The sequence below is a fragment of the Daphnia magna genome, linkage group LG3 (assembly GCF_020631705.1).
Source record: "Daphnia magna isolate NIES linkage group LG3, ASM2063170v1.1, whole genome shotgun sequence".
NCBI lineage: Eukaryota > Metazoa > Arthropoda > Branchiopoda > Diplostraca > Daphniidae > Daphnia > Daphnia magna.
Window position 1 is genome coordinate 7,101,051 of NC_059184.1, and position 11,344 is coordinate 7,112,394.

The 11,344-nt window shown below is 41.7% G+C and overlaps 1 pseudogene; it reads left to right on the forward strand.

Annotated features, from left to right (window-relative positions):
* The first annotated feature begins 724 nt into the window (after nt 1-724).
* On the forward strand, nt 725-2,075 carry LOC116919303 (annotated as a pseudogene).
* The last annotated feature ends 9,269 nt before the right edge of the window (nt 2,076-11,344 follow it).

Sequence of the window (11,344 nt, forward strand, 5' to 3'; positions counted from 1 at the left end):
AGGATAATGTGCAATTCAAAAAGGTGTAATGAGAAACCTCACATGTTGGACTTTTCCTTTGATGATCCCATGGTTTTTATGAGTCTTAATCTACCAATAGTCGCAATGTAAGTTGCAAATTTTCCATTACGTAAAGTTAAGAATAAGAATTCTTATTTTCAAAATTTGTTGACGTTAATTCAATCAGTAAGTTATACTGTATTACTTATACTAGTACAGTGCGTTTCTATTTTCTATATCAGCGATTGCGGATGCTCATTCCAACGTATTTTACTTGACGATAGATGAGATACTGAAAATACTCGCGTTCCTTTGATATTGCAAACTGTGAGTATTTTACTGTCAATTATTCTTAAACTATACAAATTCATACATGTTCATGGATTTTGGCAGGCACATCCGACCCAGAAAAGAAGTGTTAAGAATAAAATTGAGAATCAGTATAAAATATGCATAATAATTTTATTGCTTCATAGAGTTAATGCATACACACATAATCACATATGGCAATGATGAATACAATATAGAACTTACCAATTGTAAAGAAGTTCGTTTTAATTATATTCTTAATATCCGCTTCTACCTTTAACGGTGTAGACTCCTTTTTATTCAGCTCCTTCAAAGAAAAAACAAAAAATACAAAATCTGGCAACACCGCCCAACTCAAGGACGCCGATGCCTACCCACTTAATCCTCAGAACCTTTTCAGCTCCGTTCAAGTACAGTCACTATGTCTTGTGTTTCTTCAAGCGACTCGCGTAAGCGACAACGTGCTCTTGACTCACGTGGTCTTTTTGGTGACCAATTAGATCAAACTCTTTCAGTTCCGAGTATTTTGCCGAGTGTTGTCTCTGATCGCCGGCATGACGGATCAAGGCATCATCGTGAAGATTCAAGTCGTCATCATGACGATGCCAGTCGTGCTTCTGGTAGTAAGAAAAGATCTCGCTCTCGCTCTTCCAAATCTACTTCTCTGTCCAAATCGAGATCTCCATCTCGCAAACGTGGTAAAGTGGAAACAGACGGACCATCGGCCAGTGTGTGTATGGTAAAGAAATCAGAAGTAAATATGATTCGTAGTTGGATGAAGCATGGCATTGAGTCCAAGCAAGAAGGTGTTACTCTTCGCTCTTCTTACAAGCCTTCTTTCGAAGGCAGTTTTGAGTTAATGGCTCCAGAGTTGGACCCATCGATGGTTCGTAAGTGGCTTCGCAATATCGGTGACACGTCCGAGAGGCCCAAGTTGAAAGATTTTTGGGAGAAAAACCTTTTGACCCTGCAGCGAGAAATTAAAGATGTTTTTGAGCCTCTCGTTTATTTGTTGAATTCGGTACCGGATTCCAATGATGCTCACTTGCCTCCCCAAACGGCCATTCGTTTGTTGGGCCATGTTTTTGCCCACATGACTCCGATGCGACGCTTCAATGCTATGCGCCATGTGGCTCCGAAATTCTCCAGCATGGTGGTGGACCCTTTGCTTTTCTCTTCCCGAGAACATCGTTATCTCTTTGGAGACATATTTATTACCGCGCTTGACAAAGAAGCGGAAATGGATGGATTCCAAAATGGATAAAATTGGACGCTATGGCGGTCATTCCTCTAGCCGTAAGGGCAATTACTCACATCGCAAAGGCGATAATCAAGGTGGCGGCTCCCGCACTAACAACAATTTCAACAACAGCAGCAAGGGTGGCGTCAACTGGAATTGGGGAAAGCAGCAGCCTCAGCAGCAGAAAGGAAAGCAGCAGCAAGGCTCTTACCACAATAACAAGTACGTGGATTTTTCTTCACCTTTGTCTGGTGTTTCTTTTGTCGGCGGACGACTTTCGTTATTTTTAGACGCTTGGCGTTCAGTTACAGACGATCAATGGATTTTACAGATAATTGAATCAGGCTATCATATTGAATTTACCCACCCTCCTGTTCAAGACAAGTGGCCCTCTGAAATTTTAATGGATGAAGAAAAGTCGACTATTTGTAATACTGAGATCAAAACTCTAGCTCGTAAAGGTGCGATTGTGATTGCTCCCAACAACAGTGGTTTTATTAGCAATTTTTTTATCATTCCCAAGAAAACTAAGGGCAAATTTAGACCTATTTTCAATTTAAAGAATCTAAATCTTTTTGTCTCGTATGAGCATTTTAAAATGGAGGGTATTGATAACCTAAAATATCTAATCCGTAATAATGATTACCTAGTAAAACTTGATTTGCAAGACGCCTATTTTTTGGTACCTGTGGTTAAGGAACACCAAAAATTTTTAAAATTTTTCTGGAAAGGAATTATATATCAGTACGTTTTTCTACCGTTTGGTTTATCATCGGCTCCCCGCGTGTTTACCAAAGTGATGAATCCTTTAATTGCTCGATTACGTGCTTTGGGAACTCGTCTAATAATATATTTAGATGATATTCTCATCTTGGGTTCATCACACGATGAAGCAAGTCGTCATTTGAAAGTTACTATTGATTTATTGCAGTCAGTTGGGTTCCTAATTAGTTGGGAAAAGTCTGTCCTTTTCCCGGCCCAGACTATTGAATTTCTCGGCCTCAATATTGATTCAAGAGTTTTGACTCTTTCTCTTCCCCCCGCTAAAGTCGATTCGATTATTGCTCTTTGTGATTCGCTGCTTAAAGCAGATCAAGAAAAATTACGGGACATTGCCAAAATATTGGGAAATTTTTCCTGGTCGATTCCCACGGTCCCCTTTGCCCAAGGCCATTCAAGGCTTTTGCAACAGTTTTACATTCGGTCGATGCACTATTCTCGAGATTTAAACCAACTTGTCACCCTATTCCCTGAGGCATGTCTGGACTTGCAATGGTGGGTGGACCACCTTAGACAATCTAACGGCAAGGCGATTCTCCCTTCCTGCCCAGACCTATCTATTTTTGCAGATGCCTCGTTACAAGGCTGGGGTGCTGTTTGCGACAGCGTCACAACAAGAGGCCCTTGGCCTCAAGTAGACAGGTCACGACATATTAATGAACTTGAATTATTAGGTGCCCTTTATGCGTTGCAAACTTTTACTAGAGAATCGCGTAGTATTTCGGTTCATTTATTTTTAGACAATTCTACTGCGGTGGCGTACGTTAATAAATGCGGTGGTACGCGCTCTGGCACACTTTCGGCTATCACATCTAAAATTGTTGAGTGGTGTGAGTCTCGCAACATTTCTGTATTGGCGTCGCATTTACCTGGAGTTCTAAATTCAATTGCAGACAGAGAATCGCGTTCGACGCTCGACGCGAGCGATTGGATGTTGCTATCGGCCAGATTCAAGGCTCTGCATTTTATTTGGCCAACGGAAGTGGATTTGTTTGCGGCAGCCTGGAATCGCCAGCTGCCAAAATTCGTAAGTTGGATTCCACAACCAAATGCGGCGGCAGTGAATGCCTTCTCCCTGAGTTGGTACAATCTTCGAGCGTACGCTTTTCCGCCCTTTGCCTTGATTCTGCGGTGCCTGGCCAAGATCAAGAGAGAGAGAGCAGATCTGGTGTTAATATGCCCGTTATGGCCTTCGCAGCCTTGGTGGCCGCTGCTGCTGGAAATGGCAATAGACATTCCGCGTGTCTTCCAGTATCATCCTCTGCTACTGCACTCGAGCGATTTACACCCACATTCGCTTCTGCAGTCGGGCAAGTTCCTCTTGTCCGCTTGGATGTTATCCGGCGTCGTTTCCAAGAACGAGGATTTTCGCCACAGGTTATTGAATTGTTGTTGGCCAGCTCCCGTTCCTCTACAGCAAATGCATACCAGTCTGCCTGGAGCGCTTGGATACGTTGGAATGTGGCAATGGGTTTCGATCCCATGTCTAACTCTATAGCCAACATTTTGCAATATTTAAATGATCAGTTTCGTTCTGGCCTGGCGTCTCAAACAATCAACTCTCATCGGTCCATGTTATCCATGACCTTAGACCCTATTGAAGGGCATAGAATCGGGGAACACCCCTTTGCGGTGCAGTTTTTGAAAGGGTGTTTTAATTCGAAACCACCTCGCGCACGTTATAATAAAATGTGAAACCCTGATGTGGTTCTTAATCATTTTATTTCGCTACCAGAAAATAATGATTTGTCTTTAACTGTCATCTCTCACAAGCTCGCAATCTTAATCGCTTTGGCTTGTTTGCTAAGAGTTTCTGAATTAGCTGCTATTTCGGTATCATCCATAAATTTTTCAGAGTCGGACGCCACCTTTTCTATCTCTCTTCCCCGTAAAACCCAACGCCTGGGCCCATTGCGCTCTTTCTCCCTCCCCCGCCTCTCTGGTCCTTCTTGTCCATTAGATTGTCTTGCCAACTATGTAGATCGTACTGCCGCTTTACGTCAGAAAGATTCCGATGCGTTGTTCATCGGGTTAAAACGACCACATAAAGAAGTGGGCTCTTCAACTGTCGCCAGATGGATAAGGCAAGGTCTCAATTCGGCAGGCATTAATAACGACTTTGGTGCCCATTCGACTCGGGGTTCTGCCTCCTCTAAGGCCGCGCATGCAGGAATCCCAGTAGATCAAATTCTAAAAGCAGCTAGTTGGAAGAGTGATTCTGTTTTCAACAGATTTTATTTGCGCTCTTCTGGTTCCAATGAAGTTGCGCAATGCGTACTCACACAATCAACGTCTAGTCTTTAAAATCACCGTTAAAGGTAGAAGCGGATATTAAGAATATAATTAAAGAATATTCGAGGGTCGCGTAGCGACCCGACGAATAATATGGATTATATGAATTAATAGAAGCGAGACCTTTAACGGTCTCGTATTTCCCACCCTCTCCTCCCTCATATATATTAACCTGATTTATCTTTTTGTCTTCTATTTCTTCTCAGGAAACGCAACTGAAGGCACTTATCGAAATCATCCATCGGCCCTTCATTGGTTCTAATCAGGATATTCCTTGTCTTTCGAATCTGATTGTGTTCGTATTCATGTTCTGTGTTAAAAGGTTCTGAGGATTAAGTGGGTAGGCATCGGCGTCCTTGAGTTGGGCGGTGTTGCCAGATATTGTATTTTTTGTTTTTTCTTTGAAGGAGCTGAATAAAAAGGAGTCTACACCGTTAAAGGTCTCGCTTCTATTAATTCATATAATCCATATTATTCGTCGGGTCGCTACGCGACCCTCGAATAATCTTTAATTAAAGATGAGAGAAAGACAGGTTGTAGACAACTGTCAGCAGATTAAGCAGAGTGAGTGAGATATCGTGAGGCTAAACAGCATCCTTGCGTTCATGCGCAAATATTCACAAGAAAATAATAAAGGGGAGAGAAGGGTTAGCCATATTTATTTATTTCAACAGGTTTGCCATATTTATTTATTTCAACAAGAAGACCTAAACAAGTTACTAGGGCTAGGCCCCGATTACCCGAGAACCAGCTTACTACTGGAATGTACTGGCACGTCACACATCAAATTTGCTTTTATAAATTTTTTCTGTTGCTTAGCGCCAGTACCTTGCGGTAGTAAACTGGTCCTAGTGTAATCGGGGCCGAGCTCTACAAGTTACGGTTAGTTCATATTTTACAAAGAGATCACAGGATGACCAGCTGTCGAACCCGAAATAAATGGCTCCAGAACTCACGACTACCAATACTGATGATATTGTAGAATCTAACTAAATTGCTCTGCAGCTAGAAATCCCTGTGAATGAAATTTTTTCTGGGTTGTGAGGCCAGTTGTGATTCAGAAAATAAGTGCCATTCCACACTCACGAAGGTAGTTAAACAAAGCCCATCAATCCATTTCCATGCCTAATATAATTGATACTAGATTTCATTCATCGTAGCAACCAGCCAGATCCTCACCCAGTTCACAAGCAAATATTCTCTAACATCATCCGATTTGGTATGTTTTTAAGTTTGCCTATATTGCTAATTTAATTTATCCGAATCTGTAGAGTGGGGAAGCATTTAAAATGTCGGCTATCAATTAAACTCCGGTAATTTTTTTTCTCTGTAATAATATTATTTTTTCTTTATGTTTATTTGCTAATCGATAGATTTGTTTGAGGGAGTACACTTTGTCCACTTCCTCTGTACTTAAAAAATTTTCTTCAATTCTAATTTCAGGTTAGTCTATGACTATGTCATGAAGGCAGAAGGTTCGGATAAAGTCACTATTGATCGGCAGATGCTTGGAGAGACACGTCTAGCTTTTAATAGCCCTTACCAAGAGCTATCCATTTATGTAAAATTTATTAATTTTGGACTTTTAGTTTTCCCGTAAATAATTATTTTAATTTTAAACACACATTGGTTAGTTCGGTGCGGATTAGCGGGTCTAAGGTAATCCCCATACCAAAGCAATAAATGAAATTAAAATAACAGGAATTAATAGCCTTTGCAAAGAGCTATTTATTTATGGAAAAATTTTTTCTTTTATTCTTATAGCTTTCCCGTGAAAAAATACTTAAGCATTGCGTATTGCTGGGGAGATGGGGGATTACATGAGACCCAATAAACTGCACCGACCTACCCGATATAAGTTCAAAATTTAAATAATTCGGTACTGGAAAACTATTGGTCCAAAATTAAAAAATTTTACATACATGGATAGCTCTTGGTAAGGGCTTCAATTTTTGCATAATTTTTGAGAAAATATTAATAGGAAAAAAAGTTGAAAAAGAAATACAATTTTTACCTATGTCTAGTGAGTCGAGTAAATTCATAGAGCGCAAAAACTACAACGACCTTTCTGTCAAAAAATTTTTTCTTAATGTAAATTCTTTTAATTACTTTAGAAAAATGGATACCACTCATTAAGAGCTATCCAATTATGTAAAAATTTATAGATTTTGGAGTTACAGATTTCCCGCAAAAAAATTATTTACATTACATGATGTAGTGGGAGATGGGGAAACATGCCAAACCACACCGAAAAATGGCGAATCGGCTTAGTACTCCAATAAGTACTTTTGTAAGCCATTTTTACGGAAATGGACAGATTTGGTCAAAATATAACCATTTCCATAATAGTTTTAAATCGTTGACTTAAAGTTTTCCCGTTAAAAATTAATATCCCGGTGAAACGAGATGACCCATAGGCACTTGGGTAACAATACAGTAAATTGAATAAAAAACACACCGATGTACAATAAATTCTATTCATAAAATGAAAAAAAAAAGATTTAAAATAGATAAAAACATTGTATTTATATGAATAAATAAATATGTTCGGTGGTAAGTAAAGCTATAGGAATTAAAGCTCACAAGTAAATTTGGTATTCTGGTAACATTAAGAATTCAAATTTTTTACCGTAAGTGTAATGGAAGTAATTTTCATTGCATCCAAATTGCTCGACCTTAACCATAGGTGTTGACACTTGTATTCAGCTGCTCTTAACGCAGACAAAGAGAACAAAAGAACGACCAAGATCACTTAGGCGCTACCGCCCTCTCGGTGTTCAGACCCTTTTCGGTTCTTACGTAACACAGTCATGTATAGCTACAGCTCTAGTTCTAGTATTTCAAGTGCCAGCAGTGCGGTTTTCAGTTACCCTTACGGTCAAACCGAGACGATCAAAGTGCCAGGCAAGAAGAAGAATGGGACCCTCGTCACGAAGATGAGCCACGTGGCAGTCCACCGCGTGTCGAGGAAACACGACAACGTGATAGAGATCGACGCCCAAAGAACCGTCAAGACAGATATCGCCATAGCAGTCCTGCACGAGAGGAAGAAGCTCGGCGATAAAACAGAAATCACCGTTCTACAGAACGCCACAGCCAGACTCACGATCGTAGCCGGTCTCCTCACCGACGTAGCCCATCCCCCATGTCTCCAACGAACTTCACGGTGTGCCACAAGAACATGCGAGAGTTTAGAGAATGAATGACTTCGTCGTTGAAGCCTACTGAGGCCAGGCAGCTTAGAAAAAGTTTTCTTCCTAATTTTGGTTAATCGTTATTCCAATGTCCCTCCTCTCTATGTCCCCAGCTCAACAGATCAATGGTTCGTCGCTTTAAGGATCCGAACCTTAGAGAACCAGATCTGACCAAGACGGAGACAAGCGAGAAATCTCTCGAGGCTAAACAGTACAGGGTGCTGGATGTAGCACGCCCACTTCTTTTTTTACGAGAAAAGATGTCGGAGGAGGAAGAACTCAGAGGCTCACCCATGGCCAGGGCTGTGGACCCGGCACTGCGCCTATGGGGCCATACCTTCCATGGCATAACGGCAAGCAGACGGGATAATTTACTTAAGATTTCTGTGAAAGACCAGAATAGACGTAAATGCTAAGTATGGCGCGGCCAACCTTTATTGGGTTTACACGAGGTAGCAAATCAAAGGAAAACACCGCAACTTTCTTGTCTCGTATCTTCGAGCCTCTTTTTTACTCTGACTTCCCCCTCTCTCGTCTGCTAGCCACGTGGCCAGGTCTCCTGATTCCCAGATGCTGGTGCATCACAATTTCCGACCCAAAATTTCTGCCTCTCCTGGCCGAACCCGAGCGTTTCAAGCCTCGTCAATGCGGGTCCCTGTTCGGAAGAACATTTATCAAAGGAATGGTGAAGGAGGCCAGAGATGATCAACAACTCAGAATCATCAGCGGGAACAACGGACCTTCACAGAGCTTGAAACCTCGTGGTTCCGGTAGCAGCGCTCGGAACACGTCGAATGGTTTTCACCGCGATAACATCAGCCGTGGCGGACATCATGGGGGCCGTTTTAACTATGGTGGCTACAACAAGAGTGGTACAACAAGAAGCAACAGCTTCAGCAGCAATATGTATTCTACCAAATTTGGTTGCTCTTCTAGTCCATATGGAGACGACCAAATTAGGCGCTAGGCTCTGTCAATTCGTGGATTTGTGGAAAACGCTGGATCATCTCAAGCGTTGAGAAGGGGGCCAGAATTGAATTTAGTAGTACACCTATTCAGAAAGTTGCAGGCCGTAATATGGTAATGTGACAGTGTCAGACGGACACTTAGAGAAGAATGCTATCGAACCGGTAGTCGATTCCACAGAGGGATTCGTAAGCGGTGTATTCGTTATCCCAAAGCGTTCAGGTGGCTTTCAGCCGATTATAAACTTAAAATCGTTAAACAGTTTCGTCAAGCCCGAACATTTTAAGATGGAAGGCATCAGCTCTCTTCTAGAGATTATACGCCCCGACGATTTTTTTTTTAAATTGACCTGAAGGACGCTTATCTTACCGTTCCCATCCAACAGGGGGGATAAGAAGTTCATTCGTTTTCGCTGGGGGGCGTTTTGTATCAGTTTCGTTGCCTCGCCTTCGGTCTTTCCTCGGCCCCTTGGCTGTTCACCAAAATTCTAAAACCAATCGTGACCTTCCTAAGGAAATTAGGTCTTAGGTTGGTAATAAATCTAGACGACATTCTTTTACTGAACGCCAACGTGGAAGGGGCAGGGAAAGATTACGTATTGGCGGTTTCTCTTCTGGAGAAATGTGGATTTCTAATTAACCTAGGAAAATCAGTCGGGTCACCAAGCCAAGTCATAGAGTATTTAGGAATAATAATCAACTCTCGGTCTCTTCCGCTATTCCTACGTCCTGAAAAGATAGCGGAAATAACCGACCTCTGTAACAACGCCCTTAAACGAGTGTCAGTTTCTCTAAGGGAAGTGGCTAAGATTTTGGGTAATCTGGCATGGGCGATTAAAGCTATTCCCTTTGCACAAGCACGCCACAGGGGCCTTCAGTTACAGTACATCAGGAGTCGCAAATGATCGGGGGACTCGCTAAGTTCATTTGTCGTCCTAAACAAGGAGTCAAGGCAAGGCCTAGCCTGGTAGATAGCCAACGCTAGCAAGTGCAACAGCAGACCAATGTCGGCGGCAAATCCCGATCTAATTATATTTTCAGATGCGTCTCTGTCCGGCTGGGGAGCCGTCCTGAACGGGTTTCAACGAGGGGCCCGTGGACTATTAAGGATAAAGATAGACACATCCACGAGTTAGTACTCCTGGCAGCCCTTTTCGGTTTGAAAGCCTTTACCAGTCGAGTATCAAACCTTTCGGTTCGCCTTATGTTAGAGAATTTCACCGCTATACACTATATTAATAAGTCAAGTGGTACTAAAGCTCCGGCCCTCAGTGCCATCTCGGTGGATATTGTCGCCTGGTGCGAGGAGCACAACCTTACAATCGAAGCTATACACCTACCGGGAGCATTAAATGTACAGTATCCTGCACAAAAAGGTGAACACCGATTTATTTTGAAAAAGCCATCTGTGGGTAGAAAATATTAATAGTTTACCTTTTTAAGGAGAGGTAGGGCGGTTTTGGCGCAAAATCATCATAAGGGGGGTTGGGTGATCTCAGTCCAGACACTTTTTTTTGCCCTAGGTATTAAATGTCTGGAAAAAATTGTAGACTGTATCATCGGTAGACTCCCCTACCCCCCGGCTAAGTAGAACAATTTTTGCAATACAAAATAGAGTCTTTCCATTACTCGTTATTGTCATTATCGGGTCGGGTAATCGGGTAGCATATGGAAACACAAAATTATTTTTATCAGTATGCTAGCTATCTGTTACTAAATTGTTAGTGGCTTATTGGATACGTTTCCGTCGGCTACACGGGAGTTCCGCATTCAAAGCTTGTATGCGTTAATAGTATTCAGAGCAAATCTAACTAATGAATATAATAAAATAAAATTTTGATGAGATATATAATATTTAAAATTTAGAAAAAAGTATTTATATGCGATTAATGATTATTTAATTCGCAAAAAATTACACTGTTTTCATGAACGCAATAATTTTGTAAACAGTTGTCTCATCCAAGTCTAGAACGCGGATCTCCCGCGTCGCCAACGGAAACGTATCCAACAATACACTAACAATTTTCTAACTGACTGCTAGCATACTGATAAAAATAATTTTGTGTTTCCATATGCTATACCCGATTAACCGACCCGATAATGACAATAACGAGCAATGGAAAGACTATTTTGTATTGCAAAAATTTTTCTACTTAGCCGGGGGGTAGGGGAGTCTACCGAGTCTACACTTTTCCAGACATTTAATACCTAGGGCAAAAAAAAGGTGTCTGGACTGACATCACCCAACCCCCCTTATAACGATTTTGCGCCAAAACCACCCTACATCTCCTTAAAAAGGTAAACTATTAATATTTTCTACCCACACATGGCTTTTTCAAAATAAATCGGTGTTCACCTTTTTGTGCAGGATACTGTACTTGTAGATCGGCAATCGAGATTGCAGAACGAGTCCAGCAACTGGAAACTTCAAGATACAACATTCCATCGAATTCTAACTCTTTGGGAACCGAAGATAGACCTATTTGCCTCAGCTTGGAATCGACAGCTAGGCCTCTTCTTCAGCTGGATGCCTCAGCCGGAGTCAATGGCGGTCGACACATTCC